The sequence below is a fragment of the Protopterus annectens genome, chromosome 8.part0 (genome assembly GCF_019279795.1).
Source record: "Protopterus annectens isolate FY-2018-M chromosome 8.part0, PAN1.0, whole genome shotgun sequence".
Classification (NCBI taxonomy): domain Eukaryota; kingdom Metazoa; phylum Chordata; order Ceratodontiformes; family Protopteridae; genus Protopterus; species Protopterus annectens.
Window position 1 is genome coordinate 1,812,969,907 of NC_056741.1, and position 23,494 is coordinate 1,812,993,400.

At 41.5% G+C, this 23,494-nt stretch overlaps 1 protein-coding gene and 1 non-coding gene across 3 annotated transcripts in view; both read left to right on the forward strand.

The window, feature by feature from the left end:
- VAC14 (VAC14 component of PIKFYVE complex) overlaps positions 1–23,494 on the forward strand; it is a 3,391,123-nt gene that overhangs the window by 1,423,507 nt on the left and 1,944,122 nt on the right. The gene's annotated exons all lie outside the window — the stretch shown is intronic.
- TRNAG-GCC lies at positions 12,413–12,483 on the forward strand. Its single transcript has one exon. It is a non-coding gene; the product is annotated as a tRNA-Gly (tRNA).

The following is a 23,494-nucleotide window of genomic DNA, read 5'->3' on the forward strand; positions in this document are numbered from 1 at the left end:
GAAAGAAAATTATACTTCTTCCACTCTAGCTATGAAGCGTTAAATTGTCAGTTTCACATGCTAAAATATCAAAATTATCTCCTTTCACAATTGAAATCTAAGGTGGATGCTTTGGCGGAAGGTATTGAGTGTAAAGAGTTGCTGGATTTAGTTCATGTGTCTGAACAAGTGGGTAAGCATTCTTTGCAATGTGGTTTTGATGCTGTACAGGCCTCCTCGAGGGTGGCTGCCACTAGTTCTGTTCTTCGCGGGCATGCCTGGTTGGGGGATCAGAATTTGGCTGAGGCATGTTAAAGACAAGGATTTTGGATGCTCCTTTACAGTCTGATGTGTTGTTTGGTTCACCTGTGGAAGCAGTTTAAAGAAAATGGAGGACAAAGCTAAGTCTATGCAAACTGTTAAAGATTTTTTGCAGGTGCAGCCACCAAAGTTTAGTAGAAATTGGCCTGCTAAGGGGTGGACATATCCTGCTTATGATTCCCAGTCTAGGGGTAGGTCTAGACGTGGTAGGAGCCAGAGCTCAAGGTTCTTTTGGCCTAGAACAGGGAGTTCACCTGCTCAGACTTCTGGTGAGGGCAGGGGTCAGTCCTTTAAGTAAACAGACCCAATGACCTGCCTTTTCAGCTACCAGTAGATTCTCGTCTGGTAGCTCCTTTGGGAGGAAGACTGTCTCTTTTCAAAGAAAATTGGGATTTAATTACTCAAGACAGATGGGTGTTGGATATCATTCACCACGGTTACAGGTTTTATTTCCATACAATGCCTCCTTTCAAAGGCATGCCAGGCGTTCCTCCTCCACAAAGAAAAGAGCACAAGCAAATTTCTCAGTTACTCCAGATGGAGGCCATTCAGCCAGTGCCTGTATCAGAAAGGGGCCTAGGATTTTATTCTCGCCTGTTCCTAGTACCAAGAAGGGAACGTGGAGACCAATTTTGGATTTATCTCTCCTCAACACTTATCTGGACATTCCCAAGTTCAAGATGTTGGCGTTACAACAGCTTTTACCTCTGCTGGGCAAAGATCACTGGATGGTAACTTTAGATCTCAAGAGCTTACCTTCATGTGCCTATAAGGTTAAGTTGCAGGAAGTATCTGCGGTTTGAGCTGGAAATTCTCATTATCAGTTCTCTGCATTGCCCTTTGGCTTATCTACTGCGCCCAGAGTATTCACAAAGGTTCTGGCTCAGTGATAGCTTACTTCAGGTTACAAAATTCAAATCTATCCTTACTTGGGCGACTGCCTGATTCTGGCTCAAGAAAAGGAAGACCTTCTACAGCATCTGGAATATGTTATAGCAGTGCTAAGATGCCTAGGGTATTCTGTGAGCGAAATAAAGTCCAGTCTAGTACCCTCTCAAGACATGTGCTTTCTGGGTGTGAGACTGAATACAGCAGCCAGATGGCCTTTTAACCCCGGACAAACAAAAGAGTCTATCACTTTACTTCCATCAACTATCTCATCAGTCCGTGCTGACTGCAGGACAGTCCTTCAACATTAGGGTTCATGGCATCTTGTATTCTGGTGCTTCCCAATGCCAAACTGCATATGAGGAAGCTACAATGGTATCTCAAAATGTATGGACACAACACTGCCAGGATTTGGACACTGTCATTCAAATAATACCTTGCCTTCAAAGAATTTTTGTGGTGGGCTCAGGAATGTCACTAAACAAAGGGACTCTCTGTGACCCGGCCAGAGGCGAGTCAGATTTTAACGACAGATGCCTCGGACATTGCTTGGGGAGCTCATCTAAATGGAAAGTGGATACAAGACAAGTGGCCTGCCAGACTACAGCATCTACATATCAACATGAAGGAGATGTTAGCAGTCAGTTTGCATTAATGGCTTTCAAGGTTACTTCTTCCAGGGCAGGTGTTGATTCTAACAGACAACACAACTGTCATGTGGTACATCAACAAGCAGGGGAACACATTCTTATCCTCTATGCAGGCAAGCAATGATTTTATGGGACACTCAGCTTAAACACAACTAACTCTTCAGGCAAGGTTTCTGCCGGGGAGCACAGAACTCCTTAGCAGATGTGTTAAGCAGACAAATCATGGATCCCCAGTGGAAACTGGATCTTCATGTATTTCAGAAATTGACAGTGTCATGGGGAACTCAGACATAGATCTGTTCGCTTCTCCACTAAACCACCAGCTGCCAAAGTATTGCACAAAGGGGTTTCATCACAGCTTGGAAAGTGGATGCTCTGTCTTTCAGTTGGAAAATTCTTCATGTGTATGCCTTTCCACCTCTGCCTCTTCTTCCAAAGGTACTATTACAGGTCAGACAAGACAGGCCAAGGATGATTTTGATAGCTCCAGATTGGCCTCGGCAACACTGGTACCACTACGAGTCTGGTAAAAGCCTCCATGGCCTTTACCTCTGATTCCTCATCTGTTATCTCAGAAGGACGGTCATCTGCTCAATGTCAAGCTTCACTCTCTTCATCTAACAGCCTGGCATATTCTGTGTTGAAACACAGCAGGTCTCAACTTCCTCAACAAGTTTTAAATGTGATTATGGAAGCTAGAAGACCTAGTACAAAGGAAAGTGTCACATGAAAAATGGAAGAGATTTTTATTTTGGAGTACAGCAAAGAATTTGGAGATTTCTGAGCCTAATTTGGTGTGGCTCTTCAATATCTTACTGAGTTATTGGACAAGGGTTTGTCCTTCTCTTCCATTAAGATTCATGCTGCAGCAATTTCAGCTCACTATGATTGTGACCCACCATTGTTTCGCATCCTTTGTTCAAGCAGTTTCTTAGAGGGCAAAGAATATAAGACCCCCGTAGAGCTCCTACTCCTGCTTGGGATCTCAATTTTGTGTTGGAAAAACTTACTCTACAACCTTTTGAGCCTCGGCTACTGCTGAATTGAAATACTTGTCATGGAAGACTGCTTTTCTGTTGGCTATTACTTCTGCAAGAAGGGTGTCTGAGTTGCAGGCCCTTATGGCAGTAGAGCCCTTTTGATTTTCCATAAGGATAGGGTATCATTACGTACTAATCCTTCCTTTATGCCTAAGGTGGTTTCTAGTGTGGCTTTAAACCAAACTATTCATTTGCCTACTTTTATGCAGACCCCAAAATAAAGGGAAAAGATTTTGCACTTTAGATGTACACAGGCAATTGCGTTATTATTTAAGCAGGACTAAGGATTTTAGGCAGTCTCAGCAGTTGTTTTCTTTTGCTTTTGAGTTCAGGCAAGCCTGTGTCAAAACAAACTATTTCTAGGTGGATTGGCTTTTGCATTGCATTTTGTTATTCCCATCATGGCAAGGAGATTCCAGCTGGGATTAGGCCTCATTCCACTAGGGCTACTGCCACTTCAGCAGCATTTCTAAGGGGGGTGGCAACTAAGGATATTTTGGAAGAAGCTACTTGGAGTTCAGTGCATACTTTCTCTAAGCATTATCACCTTCCTATCTACTCTAAGTCTAGGGCTGGTTTTGCCACAGCTGTTTTGCAAGGCATGTTGTCAGCTCCTGCTTCTTTATGATTTGCCAGCCTCCCTTACCTCTGCTTTGGGATTCTACCCAATAGTAAGGACTGCAGCAATGGGAAGCGAAGAACATAGTACAGTTTTGTACCTACCATAAATGTAGATGTTAGGATCCCATTGCTGCAATTCCCTCCCTCCTTCCCCTCTGTGTTTAGGGGTGGTTGTGTGTAGGTGAGGTTACATGCTGATATTTTTGTGTATATTCTTGTATATATTGTACATATTTTTGGTGCAGGTATTTTGGGCCTTGTCTTTTAGGGTCTTCTGACATCTGGGGCAAGAAAAGACTGAGGATATGGCGTCGGTCATGCGCATTGAGTACCCTGGCGTTACTGGCGTCAGTCTAATGCGCCCTGACGGCGTCAATCTACTCTGGTATTCGGGCCGACTGGATGGCGGACTACCCAATAGTAGGACTGCAGCAATGGGATCCTCGAACATCTACATTTATGGTAGAAGTCCCTAGGAAAAGATTGTGTAAGAGGAGACACCCGATTCTCCACAAGAATCCTTGACATCCGATACTGACTTAGATGAGTCAGAAGGGTCCCTAAGTCACCTTCAGAAGATGTCTCTTTCGGACATATTGGAGATCCTGAAACAGAGAGGTGACTGGCAGTCCCTCCCTTCTGAGGATGAGTCAGTTTTGCTGAAGGCATTGGTGCTCGCCCTTCTTCCTCCTGGGTCACTCCGCCCTTGAATTAATGGAACTTATTGCTCGGCGTGAGGCTCCTGACACAGTGGAACCAGTCCCAAGGAAACCCAATAAGTATATCACTGCACCCCAGGACAAGACTTACTTAACAAAAGGAGTTCCAGTGGACGCTATGGTGGTGGCAGCGCCATGAAAAGGAGATGTCGGAATCTTCCTCATCTGTCCATCCCCTAATAAAGATTCTAGGACTATGGACAGGTATGGGCGCATTTTAGTTCAGCGGCTTTTTCCATGCGATCCCTGAACTATTTGACCCACTTTACACGACTACAGAGGATCTAGTCAAAGAGTTGGGAGATACCTCCAGGGTACTACAGATGCTGCTGTCTCAGAGAAAGTGACAGCAACTTAATACCCTTACATCCATTGTGAACTCGTCCATGAGGCTGATCTCTTACGGAAGGTTCGAGTAGGGCAGCAGCTTCAGCGATTGCTCTTCGCAGACAATCCTGGATGCGCTTATGTTCATTGCGGAAGCCTTCAAGTCTTCCTTTACTAGCCCCATTTGACGGTGCCACTCTCTTTGGCCCCAAAGTAAAGGAGACCCTTACCCGGTGTGAACAGGAGGGAAAGACTCTGTCTGCTGTCAGTCCGTTTTCCACCCCAACCAGACCGTCCCAAAGGGCAACGTGGGGAAAATGTGGTTTGAAACCCCAAGGATCTTTCCCAGGCACACAGGGTGATGCCTCTAGAGGCAGAGGAGGGGCAGAGGTGGAAGACGCCCCTGGCGGCAGAGACAGAATCAAGGTGACAGGGATACACTCCTGGTAAACCTTTCCAGCACTCCTGAGAGGAGGCCCGACTGTCCTGCTCTGGAGGCAGTTGGGGGTCGCTAGCTTTATACCCTCAGGCCTGGCAAAACATAACTACAGACAAGTGGGTAAAAGCGTGGTTACCAGAGGTTACAACATACCCTTTCTATCCCATCCCATTCCAAAGAAAAGACTCCCAGATGTACGCCCCATCTCGAGCCAGCAGCTATAGAAATTTCAAAGCTGCTAGAAAAAGAGTCATCCAACCAGTCCCAGCGGACCAGCAAGGATTCGGGACTTACTCAAGGTTCTTTTTAGTTCCAAAGAAAACAGGGGACTGGAGGCCCATTCTGGACCTAAGCGACCTCAATACCTTCACAAGAAAGAAAAGTTCGAATGGTCACGCTTCAATCGATCCTTCCATTCTTACAGAAGGAGACTGGATGCTCAATAGATCTGAAGGATGCATACTACCACATCAAAATGGCCAGGGCATCCAGAGATCATTTGGCTTCGGCTGGGAGCCAGTCACTTTCAATTCGAGCCCTGCCCTTTGGTCTGACCTCAGCCCCCAGGGTCTTCACCAAATGCATGGCAGTGGTAGCGTCTCACTTGAGGCGCCTTCAGGTGTTTCCATTATCTGGGCTGACTGGCTCCTTTCTGCCACCACCCAGCGTCAACTAGTACAAGCCAGAGACTATACTCTTCAACTGTGTGTTCACCTAGGAATTTCCATAAACGGAAAATCCTTACTACAGCCATCACAGAGTATCTTGTTCATAGGCGGAATTAAACACACACATCAGTTAATTCTAAGACTTCCTCCAGAAAGGATACTTTCACTTCAGACTCACATCGCCTTCTTCTCTTGTCCAGGAAATCCCAGCAAAACTGGTACTGAAGGTTTTGGGACTCATGTCAGCTTCTCTTATTGCAATACCCTTGGGAAGGCTGCACATGAGAGTCCTACAATGGCTACTGTTTGCACAATGGTCGTTCAACAACTACCTCTAACACAGATTCTTATAATGAACACATGCAAAACACACCTAAACTGGTGGCTTCAAACGCAACCTTTCCAAGGGAGACCATTTGTGCTACCATACAGGTGACCACGGATGCTTCCCTGATAGGGTGGGGGGGCATCTTTCAGGGACAGACAGTCCAAGGCGAATGGACCAATTTGGAGTACAATCTGCACATCAGTGTTCTAGAGTTGAGGGCAGTGTTTCTAGCGTTGCAACACTTTGCTCCCCTTCCTCTGGGAACTATTGCAGTTCAGACGGACAACATGTCGGTAGTCTGGTACATAAACAAACAAGGGGGAACCAAGTCCTATCAGCTATGCAGAGAGGCCATGAGAATCTGGCAATGGGCGGAGTCCACGGGTCGCTTTCTAATAGCAACGCATATCCCGGGGTCATCCAACGTCATAGCCGACAGGCTGAGCAGAGCAATTCTATTAAGTGGTCCCTAAAACAGTCAGTTGCGAAAAGATTTTTCGGCATGTGGGCCAGCCTTCCTGCGATCTGTTTATCTCCAATGAACGCCAAATGCAGGAGCTACTTTGCCCTATTACCCCTCCAGGGGAAGTCCCCAGGGACGCACTGATTCACGATTGGCCCCGGGACTCCTGCGCATTTCCTCCATTTCCCTGATTTCAAACTTTCTCCAGCACGGCAGAAACCTACACACGACACTAATCCTCATTGCCCCATTCTGCCCTCGTCAAATTTGGTTTCCTTCCTGAAGACACACTGCATTGGGGACCCTGGATCCTGGACCCAGAGCCAGATCTATTGACTCACTCGTCAGGGGCTCCCCATCCGCTCTTGTCGCTCCATCTAGCAGCTTGGCTGCTCCAATTCGCAAGTTAGCCAGGTCTGATGTTCTTTCGCGTGCAGTTCAGAATATATTAGTGGCTTCTCATAAAGCTTCCACTACTAAAACATATTCTAGTAAATGGGCGATTTGTATTCTGGGCGAATACACAGCAAGTGGATCCTTTTATAGCTCCTTTGAATAAAATATTAGAGTTTTTAACAGACTTCTTCCATCAGGGTGCTTCTCCTGCCACATTAAGAGTTCAATTGGCTGCCATTTCTAATTTCCATGTGGAAGAATGTGGGGCTCCTGTTATGGCCCACAGACTTTGTAAAGCCTTTTTAAAAGGGGCTTTTCATATTAGACCACCAATTAGATCTCCTACATCACCTTGGAGTCTAAACTTATTGTTATCTAAATTAATGTTACCCCCCCTTTGAACCAGCCTCCTCTTGCCCATTGAAATTTTTGTCTTGGAAGACTCTCTTTTTGGTAGCCATTACATCCGCTGAGTGAGTATCTGAACTTCAAGCTCTCTCCATTAAGCACCCTTATTTGATCTTTCACTCTGACAGAGTTTCTCTTCGAACTAATTCATCCTTCCTTCCTAAAGTTTGTTCTATTAATAATATTAATCAGTCCATTGAATTACCCACCTTCTTCAAGAATCACTCCAACAAAATGGAGTATATGTGCACAAATTAGATGTTCACAGACAGCTAAGGTTTTACTTGGATAGAACAAAAGATCACAGAAAAACTGATCAACTTTTGTGGCCTTTGCTGATAACAGGAAAGGAGTAGCGGTTACCAAAGAACTCTTTCTAAGTGGTTAGGATTGTATAATCTATGTCTATGATTCTTCAAATCAAACTCTTTTGCACAAACCCAAAGGACATTCCACAAGATCAGTGTCTACATCCCTGGCTCATGCAGCCCGCCTACCACTAGACGCTATTGCGGCTGCTACTTGGTCTAAGCCACATACATTCATTTCTCATTATAAGGTAGACAAGGTTTCTAGGGACAGGGCAACCTTTGGTTCCACTGTGCTCAAGAACGTCCTTCCGTGAGTTCCTCAGGAACAAGAAGCTAGGGGCGCTACCCATGTGTAGAACAAGCGAGATTGAACACTATCACATATAGAAGTTATGTCCTTACCATAACGTTCCATGTGGAGTGTTCATTTGTTCTTACATTCCGCCTCCCGCCTTAGGAAGAACGTTCAGTTTTTGGTGCCTGGCCTGGGGCATTCTGCTTCTGCTTTGCAGTTGTTGTGTATATAGTTGACATGTATATATATGTGTATGTGTCTATATATATATATATATATATATATATATATATATATAGACTCTTAGTTCTGTGCATGTGTGATGTAAGCATGAGTGTGCTCTCTCTGGAGACTGGTTTGCTTGCAAACTAGATCTGAGGTAAAGGCAGAGGGGGATTGTGGGTATTAGATTGTCTCGAGCTTCTTCTCGATGCAGAGCTTGCAAGCGGCCGACACGGAGCCGAGGATCGGCTCCGAACCCATGTGTAAGAACAAAGGCGAGATGAACACTCCACATGGAACGTTATGGTAAGGACATAACTTCTATTTTCAGACACTCAGGGTCCTCCCTTGATGCAGCCTGTACAACAATGTGATGAGTTTCACCTTCTGCCTCATATACTGCTGGTGGAATACAAATGAATGCTCTCTTTCTATGTCCTCTGACCAAGCAAGGTTTAACACAATGAATGCCTTGGTGCATGCATCTTTATCCAAATAAGCTGCTTGTATGAAAATATACTCTTGCTCTGATATTCTCCAATTCTCTGTAATATTCTGATGAAATACACGTGGTAAGGGCTTTTGAAATTTGTCTGCCATATTAACACATAATCGTGAATGTTTTGCAAATAGGCAATGTCATACACACATGCCAGAGATTTATGCCAGTTCTTGTACTTCATGATGCAAAGAAACTGGGAAAGAGAAACTCGGAGACAATAATATTTTGAAGTAATTGCACTTTGCAAAAAAACTGTACGCGGCACACTGCAATGTCCCCAGAATGGCGGTAGCTTTCTAGACAGAACATTACAGTATGAGAAACACTCCGTAATGGTGACAGTTTGCAACTAGACACACCCAGCACAAACAACTTTTTGATATGGCTATACTTTGACTGTACTTCATGAAACAGTTGCACTTTGCACACACACTCTTCAGAATACATGCACAGTAATTAGCACTTTTACACACTATGAGATACTTCAAATAACTTTAGTTATGCCCTTGATACAATACAAAGTCATAGTTATGCCAAAACACAGCACTTTGCCAAAAAACATGCAGTCGCCTTGCTTTATTTATGCTTTGTGTGCCATTTGCTCTTATTATTTTAGGTTTGGCCATTTAATCTCTTTTCATGCCCTTTGTACTTTTTTTGGGCTCATTTTACTCTAAACCTGTCCATTTTGCCTCAAACATGCTCGTTTTGCTTTAAACATATTCGTTGTTTTTTTAAAACATGCTCGTCTTGCTTTAAACATCTTATTTTGAACATTTCCCATAGTTACTAGACCCTTTGTGCTTCCCATTTGTTTAATAATAATATGGTTTGTGCCCTTGTAATGCTCCGTCTTATCCTTTTTATAAAATAAATAGCTTGTACAAATTCTCTTTTCCTTTCTTTTCTGGCTCTTTTTGTGCTTGTTTCTCTCGGTTTACCTTCACTGTTATGTCTGCACCTTATGGCTCCGAATATAAATCTCTTCGATCCCAGTTCTGACACAATGTTGCTCTCCTACTGTGGTCACAGGAGAAGAGACTTCATGGGTTCTGTTCAAGCAGCTTTATTTTACACAAACACATCACGATAGAAGTTAACTGACTTTGACTTAAGTAACTTATATACAAACTAACTGTTGGAATCATACATGCTTACTGTCTGGCTGCACTCTCAAAATGGCACTAGTAATGGCTTGTGCTTGTTATTTATATATGCGCATTGTGTCTTTGAGTTGCTTCTTAAAGGTACAGTACGCAGCACATACACTCTGATCTACAATTTCTTTTAAATCTATATGGGTGCATGATGTCAAAATGAAATAGCATGTTGACCCTGGTCAGCTTACGAAAAGATCGATAGTGAGTCCTTTGCTGTCCAGGGTTTTGCTGATACACAAATCCAGAAATTCCACTTTGTCTAGGCTCTGTTTTGAAGTGAAGTGAAAAAGTCTAAAGATTTGCTGATGTGCTTAAGAAAATTGTTGAGAAGGTCTTAGCTTATATTCCAGACAATGAAAATATCATCTATAATTCTCAGATAGCACCCCATTTGCTGGAAAAAGCTTGAGTTATAGACTAATTTGGCTTCCCATTTACCTAGGGCGGTATTGGTTAAAGTAAAGAAAAAGCTAATGTGACTAAACATCAACTTCTTTGCAGTCTGGACTGCAAAATGGCTGTGAAACAAAACACAATCTTTCTGAATACATGGCACCCTCTGTAAAAAAAAAATGTAACTAGTGGCATTCCTCTGCAAGTGAGGCAGTGTGATGCATTATCTCCTTCAGACATAACTGGATGATTGGATAGGTAATCACAACTTCACCCCTGGCTTGAGTGTCCTCGCCTTCCTTCAGAGAGGAGGTAAAGTTTGATGATAGATACTGGCAAGGTGTACATGCACATAAGTCTCAGTTGCCTTGTGTTTTGTTCTCTTCTCTTTGGAATCTATTTCTTTGAAATATACCCCAATACTAATAACCTTTGGCAAATTAAATTCTTAGCTAGGAGACATCCTGAACTACCCCTGACATTCAGTGACTCTCCACTAAGGCTTTATCACATTAGCAGTTGGTGCTTTTGTCCTGGCCTTACTCTAAAAACAAAGAAATGTAGTATAGTCACCTTTGGTTAAACTACTACTCCTCCATAGTATCAGAAAATTGTAATCCATTTTTAGGCTGACACTATGATCTTTGATTTATGAGTGGACTTAGACAATGTGCTGTCCTTAAATCATTATATCGCTATATTTCAAGTGCTGTCAAAAAATCCTTCTACATTTCTTATGTCATTTGTTGTGGCTTTCTTCCAGATTTCAAGCCATACTAATTCCTTTTTACTGCACTATCATTTGCCCCACCATAAAATACAAGGATCAGCATGGCACGGATAGTTCTAAACAACTCCCCCAAAGCTAATATGAACCCAATCTTTTATAGCAAAATCAGTTTACAGATCAAGGAAGTGCTCTTGCTCTTTTTGTTTCAGAAGAAAGATATTGCCATTATTTTCTTGGCCTATAGATTCCTTCAATATATCTGTCTTCTGTCTTCCAAGCTGTCTCCAGTTTTGTTGTCTGATGCCTCTTTTTCCACAAACGGAAAAACTCATTAGTTAGTAACTATTCCGTCACCCAGTTCTATGGCAAAATATCAGTAAGTCTTGCTTAATAGGGGAATTGCTCACCTGTTGTCTCCATCACTCATGGAACAAGGTTCCCTTCCAAATAAGGCAGTACAAAACCCTTGTAACATGCAAACTTAAGCAAGGCATGTGATTCTGATAATTCATCTTGGGAGTCGCTGCTAGAAACTACTCAGCTTAGAGTACTTTAGCATTATTGCCTTAGTTTTCAGTGATTGACATACCACTAACTTAGTATAATCCTATAAACCAAATTGCTAGGTGCCTTCTAAAGAGCTACCAGATTCTGGTAGAAAAGCTTCAGTAACAGAATCATTTCATAATTGTAAAGTTGTTGCAGTTTGTTTTGACTCAGGGCACCTTTCTTAAGCCAGACGTAGACTAAAACCAGCAGTCATGTATCAGTCTTTCAAAAAGTGGAACAAAAGGAAAATTAAACAACTGTTCTTTACAGGTGTTTTAAGAATATGTTGGGCACTTTACAGCACATTCACCTTGGAGAAAATCAGGAGCAGAGTAAAAAAAAAAAACAAATACAAAATACCATGAAGTGAAGGAGCAATCAGAAGTCCGTTGTTAAAAAGAAAACGGAAAAAAAAAACAGAGAATCAGTTTGTGATCTTTACTGGTGAATGCCTTATGCAACTTTCTGTGTTTAAAATAATTATGAAGACAGTTCATGACCCAGCTGCACTGTCATCAGCAAGATTACATATTTAAAATGATTGCTGATGGGCACACATGTATATAAATATACAGGTATGTCAGTGTGTTTGTGTGTGTGTATTTGTATGCTTATGTGCAGACAGTCACACATGCACGAGCTAACTGTACAGACAAACTTCAAATGAGCCAGTAATATTGTACTTTACTGTACTAGTAAATTAATGTGTATTCTTTCCTATTTAAGTTTCTAATGTTGGAGATGCTGATTGTCAGCCAGTAGTAAATCAAAGCATCAACTCGAAAAAGTTAAGTTTACTTCAATTTCATTAGTGAAATGTGAAATTTATTCTAAGCAGTGAAAACCAGTGATTGCTGGAATATGAAAAAGATGGAATTAGTGTTTCCTAAAGAATGCCTGACAGCTGAGAAGTGATGATGTGGCATATATCCAGATATACTATGTAAGCATGTATCTTGATTTCCCAACCATATGAATGTGCTTAAAACATCTGTGAACATCTGCATTGGTGGTTCAGTGGTAGAATTCTCGCCTGCCACGCGGGGGGCCCGGGTTCGATTCCCGGCCAATGCATGACTATTTTTTCGATTCATTAGTCACACAAAACATGCAGCACTAGAGCAGAAATTAAAAAAAAAAAAAACAATGTTAGTCCTTCATCTCACCTGTATCATCTCTGTTTCATAACTGTACTTGAAGCATAAATGTTTACTGATGATTCTCTGTCAAACATATTTGTCTTCTTTACTTAAGCTTATGTGACACCAGTGCATCCCAGAATGTGAAGATGGCTATGGAAAGGACAGGAGAGCCCAATCCTGCTTCCATTCTATTTCACAGCTGCCAGTCTTTTCTTAAAATGATCATTATGTTACAGTTGGTGATAACAGGATGCCAGTAAAGACATAACCTGTCCTTTACTAGGGTCCTTTAGACTTTATGAAACATACATTTGTTTGAAAAGTGTCAGTGGGGATATTTTGCTAACCGTTCATATTTACCAAATGCGTGTAGATGAACATCTGTTTTCCAAAACAGGTATGTGGACTTGTAATAGGGATGTGTGTATGTTTGTGTGTGTTTGCAGGTTAGAGATAGAGTTAGACAATGGGATGGATTTAGAGTGAGTGAGTGAGTGAGTGAGTGAGTGAGTGAGTGAGTGAGTGAGTGAGTGAGTGAGTGAGTGAGTGAGTGAGTCTCCATCTTTTTGCAGGTTAGGATTAGAGGGAGTAATGTCTGCTAACCTGTAACACAAACCTAAAGTTTAGCCTTATAAAAATCTTTTCTGCAACACTACCCTTCTTTACTTAGATTAGGGCATTGTGTTACAGAAGATTTTGGTTTTCCTTCTCTTATCTTTTGTAATTTCTGAGTTTTAGTGATTTCAGTAATGTGAATGTTTGAAAGCTTCTTTCAGATGTTTTGCATTCGACAATTTTACCTATTGAGCATTCCTACTGTAATCCCCTACTAAGGCTGTTTATGCCCTGAGTGGTTTGCATCTCCCCCTCACATGTAGAGGTCAGGATTACAGAAGCTGTCCACAATAGGGCACAGCCTTCCAGTGACCAGACAATCTGATTATGCAAAGCAGTGGATTATGATATTTTTAAACTGTTTTATTCCAAGACTTAAGTCACTGTTGTATAGACAGACTGACTGAATGTCCACCAAAATATGCATTTCCCTGATATTTTGTGTGGATGAAACAGTCATAGGTTTGTAGGCTCATAGGTCATTACTAGGCTTGTGGCTGGGGTGACCTTTGAGAAGTTTAGTCAAACTATCACAATAGCAATGTGATGCAGTAGCCACCATTATAAAGGAGAGCTATATAACAAAACCTCAGAAGTGAATTTGCAACTTCCTGTTCACTTGTCAAGTGTGGATCTAAATGAAGCTAGGATGATGCTTATTTTTGTATGCAGATGGAGTCCATTCTAAAGGATGGGGAAGTACTAAGGTATCTAACGTGACAGCAAGTCCTTTTTATACGCCAGTACGAGTTGATTTGTTTGATTTGGGTATTTGTGATGACACCAGTTTTGTGAAGACTGACAAAATCCAAATTCACAGGGTTTTCCATAGCAGACAGAGGAAAATGTGCAGGATTTTAATCTGCAAGATTAGTTTATGGAGCCTGGTCCTGTAATGTTCTTATTTTGGAATCTCTGACATCTCTCTAATTAGACAAGTTATTTGGTGACAGAAGTGTTAAAGGTGATGCTGCATTTAGTTCCAGGCCAAAAAAGAAATGTAGAGAGAGAGAAACTATGATTTCCATAGACCTTACCAAGATGCCCTTGGAAAATACCTGTACTACATAGATTTTTGAAGTATAACTCCTACACTCTAAGTGAAGGACAGTTATTCATCACAGTCTGATTAAGGCATAGTTATTTTGTCAGGATTTGCATAGCTGTTTGTCAACAAGAAATACACTCAGATCTTTAATGGCAGAAACAGTTTTAAGGAGGTGAGCTGCAGAAGTCTGACGTCCCAGATAGAATGGCACTTCAAGTTTTGGCATTGTGCTTCAGTCCCTGTTCATTACACCTGACAATGGTCTGATGAAGCCCTTTCTGGAGTAAGTGAGTGTTAGTGAGGGAGTCCATCATACCTGTCAGTTCACAGTCATCAGAATACTTGGTAGCCATATACATTTGAGGGCTGCTTTGACATCAGGGAAGCAGATACCAAGGAACCGGGGGCCTAGGACTGAGCCCTGTGGTTCACTGCTAGTGGCTTTTTGTATGGAGGAGATGCTACCAACTTGAAATGTATGGATTCTGTCTGCAGCCATTTAGCCATCCCACCCGTTGTTGAGGAGCTTGTTGATAATCCCTGCATGGGGAATGGTATTAAATCCTGCTAAGCAGTGTAAATAAATTGACTGTTATCCAGTGGCCACCATTATGAAGGAAAGCTGTATAACAAAACCTCAGAAGTGAATTTCCAATTTCCAATTCACTTTTCAAGTGTGGATTTAAATGAAGCTAAGATGATGCTTTTTTTCGTATGAAGATGGAGTCACTTCTAAAGGATGGGGAGGCACTAAGGTATCTAATATGACAGCAGGTCCTTTTCATAAGCCAGTACAAGTTGAGTTGTTTGATGTGGGCATTTGTGGTGACACCAGTTTTATGAAGACTGACAAAATCCGAATTACCAGGGTCTTCCGACAGAGTAAAATGTGAGGGATTTTAGACTGCAAGATGAGTTTATGGAGCATGGTCCTCTAATGTTCTTATTTTGGAATCTCTGACATATCTCTAATTATAAAAGTTATTCGGTGACATAAATGTTAAAGGTAATGCTGCATTTAGTGCCAGACCAAAGATGAAATGAAGAGAGAGAGAAACTGAGATTTCCATAGACCTTACCAAGATGCCCTTGGAAATTACCTGGGCTACATAGATTTTCAAAGTATAACTCACACTCACTGGTTGAAGGACAGTTTTTCATCACAATCTGATTGAGGCATAGTTATTTTTTCAAGAAATGTGCCAGATTTGCATAGCTGTTTGTGAGCAAGAAATAAACTCAGATCTCTAATGACGGTAACAGTTTTAAGGAGGTGCTCTATGGAAGTCTGACGTCCCAGATATAATAGCACTTCATATTTTTGGTATTCTGCTTTAGTCCATGGTTACTATACCTGACAATGGTCTGATCAAGCCCTTTCTGAAGTAAGCGTGTCTCAGTAAGGGAGTCTATAAAATCTGTCACTTCACAATCATCATACTTGTTAGCCATAAACCTTTGAGGCCTGTTTTGACATCAGGGAAGCAGATGCCAAGGATCAGAGGGCCTAGAACTGACCGCTGTGGTTCTGTGCTAGTGGCTTTTTGTATGGAGGAGATGCTACCAACTTGAACAATATGGATTCTACCAGGAGCCAGTCAGCCATCCACCACTTTGTTGGGTAACTTGTAGATAATCTCTGCATGGAGAATGGTAGTAAATCCTGCTTAACAGTGTAAATGAATTGACTCTTATCCAAGGCCTCATTAGCCCTTTCAAAAAAATAATGTAGCTTAACAAATGCACTCTGCCTTTCTTAAAACCAAAGTGATTTGGGTCATGGGAATGGAAGTAACCTGTTTGTTTTGAGTTTTGTGATGATGCATTCCATGACCTTAGATGATAATAGCGAGACTTACATGTCTATATTTACTGTGATCTTTGGTCTAGATGTCAGTATACAATAGTACCACTGTCTCAGTTCTCTACACCAACGTTATATAGTCAATAGTGACGCTTATGTTTAATAGGTTCAGAACAGGCTGAGATAGCTTGTATTTGCACTCATCAGGAAGCAACTGTGTTACTATCAGGTCTCATACAGCTAGTATTTTGCTTTAGAGAGGACATATATAGGATTTTTACGGTGATTTTCACAGAAAGGTTTGTTAGGGGACAGTGGGGCACATGGTCAATGAGAAGCTGGATCTGAACTTGTCAGTACGGAAACTGCCAATCAGAATAAGCATTACCATTTCGTATCAGCTTGGAGTTATACGTGAGTTTCCTGATATGACTGAAGAAGGTCTTTTGTTTCCTTTTAAGGACAGTAACAACCTTTAGCTCAAAACTTGCTTTGTACGTTTTAGTTGTGCACTTAAGGCATTTGCTAGCCCCCTTTTTAAGTACTTTTTTATGCCTGGAGTTGATAGATTTTTCTTAAATAGCTAGCAGTTTCTAATGGTTATAAAGTTTGTTGATGTGAAAATTCAACTGTATATGCTCATTTTTAGTTACCTTTCCATTTGTAACATATGATAACAGATGTTTCAATACAGCTATTTTAGATAACAGTAACATTTATTTGTTTTTGTTGACCAGAAAAATCTGAATGTGCAGTGCCCATTTTCACTGGAGGTCTGGGGAGAAAAGCTTCATCTATACAAAGGGAGCATTAACATCCTGGAAGAAAGCTGTGATGGCTGTAATATCTAAAGCTGGTAAACCTCGGTCTATCCCTTGGCTGCTGTGCGTCCCCAGCTTTGGTGTACACACTTAATTTGCCCTACCTGCTCGTAAGGCACTAACACTGTGGAACTGCCCTGTCCTGTTTGCCAGAAGGCACTAACACTGTGGAACTGCCCTGTCCTGTTTGCCAGCAACCTTAACCCATCTTATAACTGTCATCTTCACCCTAAACTAAGGAAGTGAATCTTCTCCCGCCCTGAAAAACAGCCCCTCAAGGACAATACAAAAGAAGAAAGTATGTGTTATATAACTTCTGTCAATAAAAGCTACACTGTATAAATTATTGTAGGTTTTAAAGTACACTTCCCTGCTAGGGAGACCAGCAGCCATAACCTTCCTTTTCCTTCTTCTTAGCCCACCTTCTCTGTTATACCATTTTAAATACCTAATATCCTTTACGTCCTCGTCAAATTCCAAGACCAGTTACCTCCTAAAGGAAACTATTGTAGCTATACAGCCTTTGGCCACTAAGTGGCGTCCTATCCTAGATCTATCACTGTCTTGAAACACATCTCACACAAATATAATATTCCTAGCTTGTAAAGTTATAGTCCCACTTCATCCCTCTATCTTCTTACTCTGTATCATTTCCCCTATCCCTACTATCAAGGCTAACACCTCCTACCCTTCTCCACCTTCACTTACCTTAACTATCAGCTCTCCACTGATTGTTCTCCTAGAGCTCACTCCTTCTGTGGCTCTTGGTCTGATTCCTCACCCCTATCAGCATCCCTCCACTCCCTCTTGATTAGCACTACTCTGCTTCTAACCCTATCTACTCCCCTCTTGTCCCTTCTTTTTCCTACCTACCTCTCGAGTCCTCCTTAGGTTAGGCAGTGTTAAAGCACTGATTTATACTAAGTACTACGTGTCTCCGTGCTCTCCTTACCTGCTGTGATACACTAATCACTTCCGGTCAATACCTGACCCCACCTATCCTTACCCTCCCCTTCATTTCATATCACCACACCTACCTTATAAATATACCTTTCCCTGTGTGCCGCCATCTTTACACCTCTGTCTATCCCTTGGCTGCTGTGCGTCCCCAGCTCTGGTGTACACACTTTGTGTAAGTTGCGCCTTTTTTTACTCTTTTTGCTAGATAACCGGACTGCCTAAAAAGTTATCTGTAAAGGCATCCTCAAAGTTAAAGGTGATAACTAAATCATCACAGCATATGCTGGTGTTACTAATCACTGTTGCCAGTAAACTGTGTTAGCGTTTGCTGCACATGCTTTTATTACGCACTACCAAACAAGCATAACGCTCTATAAGGTGTGGGAAATGTTTTGTTTGCAGTATCTGTAAAGTTAGTGACTATATAATATGTTTTATGACTATCTGCTACTAGATATGCGACTGTAGAATGAGTTTTATGGCTATCTGCTGCTAGATATGCAGCTCACTAACAAGTGTGTCAGAAGGTGTATCTTTATACTTCAGTGTAACTGATAAGCTTCCAAAAAGTACCGGAGTATCATCCGCCAGTGCCAGCTAATTGTGTATGGGTTTTCTGTACGTTCTTAGCTGTTTAATGTCAGATGCCCCTGCAATACCCTTTGTTATTTGAAAGGCATAATTATAGGGACATGCAACAACTGTTTAAGCTTTAAATTGGTCAAAAAGGAATACTTTTAGTGGCTGGCATCAACTTATGGAACCTAGAGTGTTCTGGTGATAACAACCATTGGTACCGACTAACTGTGATTGCGTGCTGGATGCGGTAAGGATTTTATAACCGTAGCTACCTGCTGAATGCTCAAACGGTGTACTTTAATGAGTCGGATATTGAGTTTTCTTTGTAGTAAATGCTACGTTTTGGTAGCGCATGTATTGTGTAACCTTAAGTCTGACAGCATGCATTTTGGTCTTTAATTATTTTAACACAAGTGGGGACACTATATAGTTCTTTAAATTACATCAGTAATGCTATATTAACACAGCGTTGTAATGTTTCTGCCACTATATATGAGGAATTCCGACTTTACACTATTGTAAAAGGTAATGTTACCATCTGTATTGGTTTAAACACAAAATTGTCTTCTTGGATAGAATGTCCCATGTGTGAGTAGAGCTCGCTTCGCCTACACTCATGCTGCAGACCTTGTTCCTCAACTTATACCTGATGCATGCTAACTGATTTGCCCTGTTTTTAGAATCCTACTGTGATGGCTACATGTAATTGCTAGTTGCAACTGAAATGTGTTCCCTATTTAAATGAAACTACCCAACCTATCATTTTTTTTCAGTGAACCTCATTATATGTAGAATAGAGACCAATTATACCTTGTGTTTGTCCTAGTATGTGCATTATCTTAAATGTTATGCTACCTAATTACTGTGCTTAACATTCTACTTATTTAACCTCTCTGTCTCTCTCTCTCCCTTTATGCAACCAGTTGCCCTACCTGTTCGTAAGCCACTAACACTGTGGAACTACCCTGTCCTGTTAGCCAGCAACCTTAACCCATCTTATAACTGCCGTCTTCACTCTAAACTAAGGAAGTGAATCTTCTCCCGCCCTGAGAAACAGCCCCTCAAGAACAATACAAAAGAAGAAAGTATGTGTTATATAACTTCTGTCAATAAAAGCTACACTGTATAAATTATTGTAGGTTTTAAAGTACACTTCCCTGCTAGGGAGACCAACAGCCATAACCTTCCTTTTCCTTCTTCTTAGCCCACCTTCCCTCCTATACTATTGTAAATACCTAATATCCTTTATGTCCTCCTCAAATTCCATGACCAGCTACCTCCTAAAGGAAACTATTGTAGCTATACAGCCTTTGGCCACTAAGTGGCACCCTATCCTAGATCTATCACTCTGTCTTGAAACACATCTCACACGAATATAGTATTCCTAGCTTGTAAAGTTATAGTCCCACTTCATCTCTCTATCTTCTTACTCTGTATCATTTCAGCTACCCTCCCCCTATTCCCTACTGTCAAGGCTAACACCTCTTACCCTTCTCCATCTTCACTTACCTTAACTATCAGCTCTCCATTGATTGTTCTCCTAGGGCTCACTCCTTCTCTGGCTCTATACTGTGGGCTCACTCCGCTCCCCTTCCCTGCCCCCAATTCTCACCTGCCCCCAGTACATCTACATTTATACACAATAACCACACCCCCTATCCATACAAGCAATCACATCGACCAACCCCTAAAAGTGCTACAACCCTCTTCCCACTAGTAATTATCCATCTGCACCTATACCTGTATACTAACCTACACACAGTACTTCTACAATGCCACCTAACACTACCCTTTCACACTTTAAGCTATTACTTCTACTATCAGTCCTACCTATTTTAGCTGTACCCTACCTACTTACTTTCTATGAACACCTTAACTACCTTCACTTTCATAACCCCACGAAACAAACCTCCACACCAACACTTATCATCCCTCATAGCCATAATCACACATCCTATCCACAAAAGTATTTATCAGCCAAATTTGATAGACTCACTCACATCACATACCACAGCCCTAGAGCAAGAAAACCTCAGAACCTAATATGTAAAGGTTTATTTCTCAATCTGGCAATACAAGTCCACTTTCTAATTGATGGTGACATACACCCAAACCCTGGCCCAAATTCTACAACTACCACAAAGCCTTCCACCCCCAACTTCTACTAATGCACATCTGGTCACTAAATCCCCTAACTCTCTCCTAATAGCCCATCTCAATATTCGAAGCATAAATAATAAAGTTGCCCACCTACATGCCCTCATGGATGTACATTCATTCGACATCCTCTGTCTCTCTGAAACATGGTTTAAGCCTACAGTACAAGACACTACTGTCATCCCCCTAGGTTACAGTATCCTCAGACTTGACTGTAATTACAAGAAAGGTGGAGGAGTAGCTATTTTATATAAATCTGAATTACAAGTCACTTCCATAGACTCTAAACCTCCTCTAACTAGCAATGCAGAAATTCTTATCTCCAAAATTCAACTCAACAAATGTAAATCCATTTACATCATCTGTATCTACCTTCCCCCAGGCAACAGTATTAACACCTTAGAGGCTATCCTAAGTTGGCTGTCCACCACCTACCCACAAGAAACCATAATTCTTGGTGACTTTAATATAAACTGGAGGTGTTGCACATCTGAACAGCCTACTACCCATATCAACCTACATGGTTTTATGCAAACCATTACATCCCCCACTAGAACCAACAAACATAATAACAATGACAGCACCCTAGATTGGATTCTCACAAACAGTCATAACCAATCTTACAAAGTAGGGACCCTCCCTGAAGATATAAGCGATCACTCACTCACCTTCTTAATCAGATATAAGACTGACATCCCAAACCCAACCATTTATAAGAAAATAAGGTCTGACAGTCTTCAAAAAGAACTCAAAGCTTGCGACTGGTCACCCCTAAAACACCTACCATTAGAAGATGCCGTTAAATACTTTAATTCTAAATTTTTAACCATACTAGATTATCATGCCCCAACATGAATAATAAGAAGTAGGTATAAACCAGCCCCTTGGCTCTCCAAAACTACCAAACAAAAAATCCTCCATAGAAACAAACTCTGGGCTAGCTGGCGTACAACCAAAAACCCAGTGGATCAACTAAAGTTTAGACAATTAAGAAATGAAACTAAAAAAGCCATATTGTCTGATAAAAGAAACTTTTACTGTCACCTCCAACAAATCCACCAAAATAAACCTCAAAAATTCTGGTCTGGTATCAATAAACTGTTGCACCCAGGTAGCTCTATTACACCCACCCCCTCAGGCTCCAATCTCAACAGCCCTATCCACATTGCCAATTCTTTCTTCACAGACACCATTCAATCTTTGGCCAATCAGTTATCCCCTGACACTACATCTGCTTCCGATAATATCCCTAACAGCCCCCCATTATTTCAATTCAAACCAGTTCCTACATCCCTTGTCTGCACCCTTATTCAGAAACTTAAACCCACCACCCTCTCTGCAGATCTACTACATGCAGAATACCTGCAAAAAACTGCCAAAGCTATAGCCTACCCCATATCCATCCTCATTAACAGAACTATTTCAGAAGGAACTATTCCATCAATCTGGAAAATCTCACATATCACCCCCCTGCACAAAGGTGGTAATTCCAAAGGTTTTTCTAACTATAGGCCTATAGCCATACTATCCCCACTGGCAAAAATCATGGAGAAGTGCATTCATAAACAACTATAAAACCACCTACTAGAAAACAACCTACTAGCTACCTGCCAACATGGCTTCAGACCATTTCATAGCGCCTCCTCTGCTCTCTTATCCTTCACCGACTGCATTAATAAATATCGTAATAATGATACTCTAGCCTCAGCTCTCTTCTTTGATCTGTCAAAATACTTCGACATGGTTAATCACCAGCTACTCATAAACATACTTAGAAACTTCTCACTGGATCCACTTGCTAAACAGTGGTTCCAATCCTATTTAAATAACAGGCAACAGGCTGTATTATGGGAGAATAACTTGTCTTCCCATCTCCCAATTACCCTTGGCGTCCCTCAAGGCTCCATATTGGGTCCTCTCCTCTTTTCTATTTTTACTAACGACCTACACTCTGTGTTACCTCAAGCTACCTGTATCCAATATGTAGATGATTCCCCACTCATATGCTCAGCCTCTTCACAACTTCAGTCCCTAACCCAAGACGTGTTTAGCACAGTAGAGAATTGGCTTCTTCACCGATGTTTCATCCTCAACCCAAACAATCCAAAAGTGCTACTATTCACTCCCACCTGCAGAGCCCCTCCACTGCATTTCACTGTTACATCTAGCAATGGTACTATCATATCTCCCGATTCTACCACAAAACTACTTGGAGTACTAATCGATAACAACCTCACCTTTGAGCCCCATATTAACAACACTATAAAAACAGTAAACAAGAAACTAGGTATCCTCTATAGGATTAAACCCATTCTGACTCCACTAGCCAGGACCACTATTGCCCGTACCCACTTAATCTCAACCCTACTATATGCTTCCCCTATCTATACTAAACTATGCAAAAGCAATCTGAACAAGCTGGCCAGCTCCTACAATAATATTGCCAGATTTGCAACTGGGTCTACCTATAGAACCCATCATTGCAACAATCTTAATCAACTAAGATGGTTAGAATTGTCAAATCTTATTCTATTGAACCAACTAACTATTGCCCATAAAATACTGTATCATCCTACAAATACTCCAATACTCACTAAGCTAATCTCCCTCTGCATTAACCTGAAGGCCCTGCGCTCATCTAATAAATTACTGGTAAACACAAGTAAAACCAACAGTCTGGCTGGAGACTCTCTGTTCTCTAACAGTGGGTAGAACCTGGAACACCCTCCCAAATGACCTAACCTCCCTACCCTCAACTACCCTATTTAAAACCAAACTCAAACCATACCTCAAATCCCACTGGCTGTGCCCCTGTGCAAACCCAGACTAACTACCTCCCTTGTCACTAGATACTAATCTTCTCACCCACATAAACTCAATAATCTTTTACTAACAACAATGTGTGTGTAACTTGTTTACTTTAATAGTGCTCTATTTCACTTACCTTTAATAGTGCTCT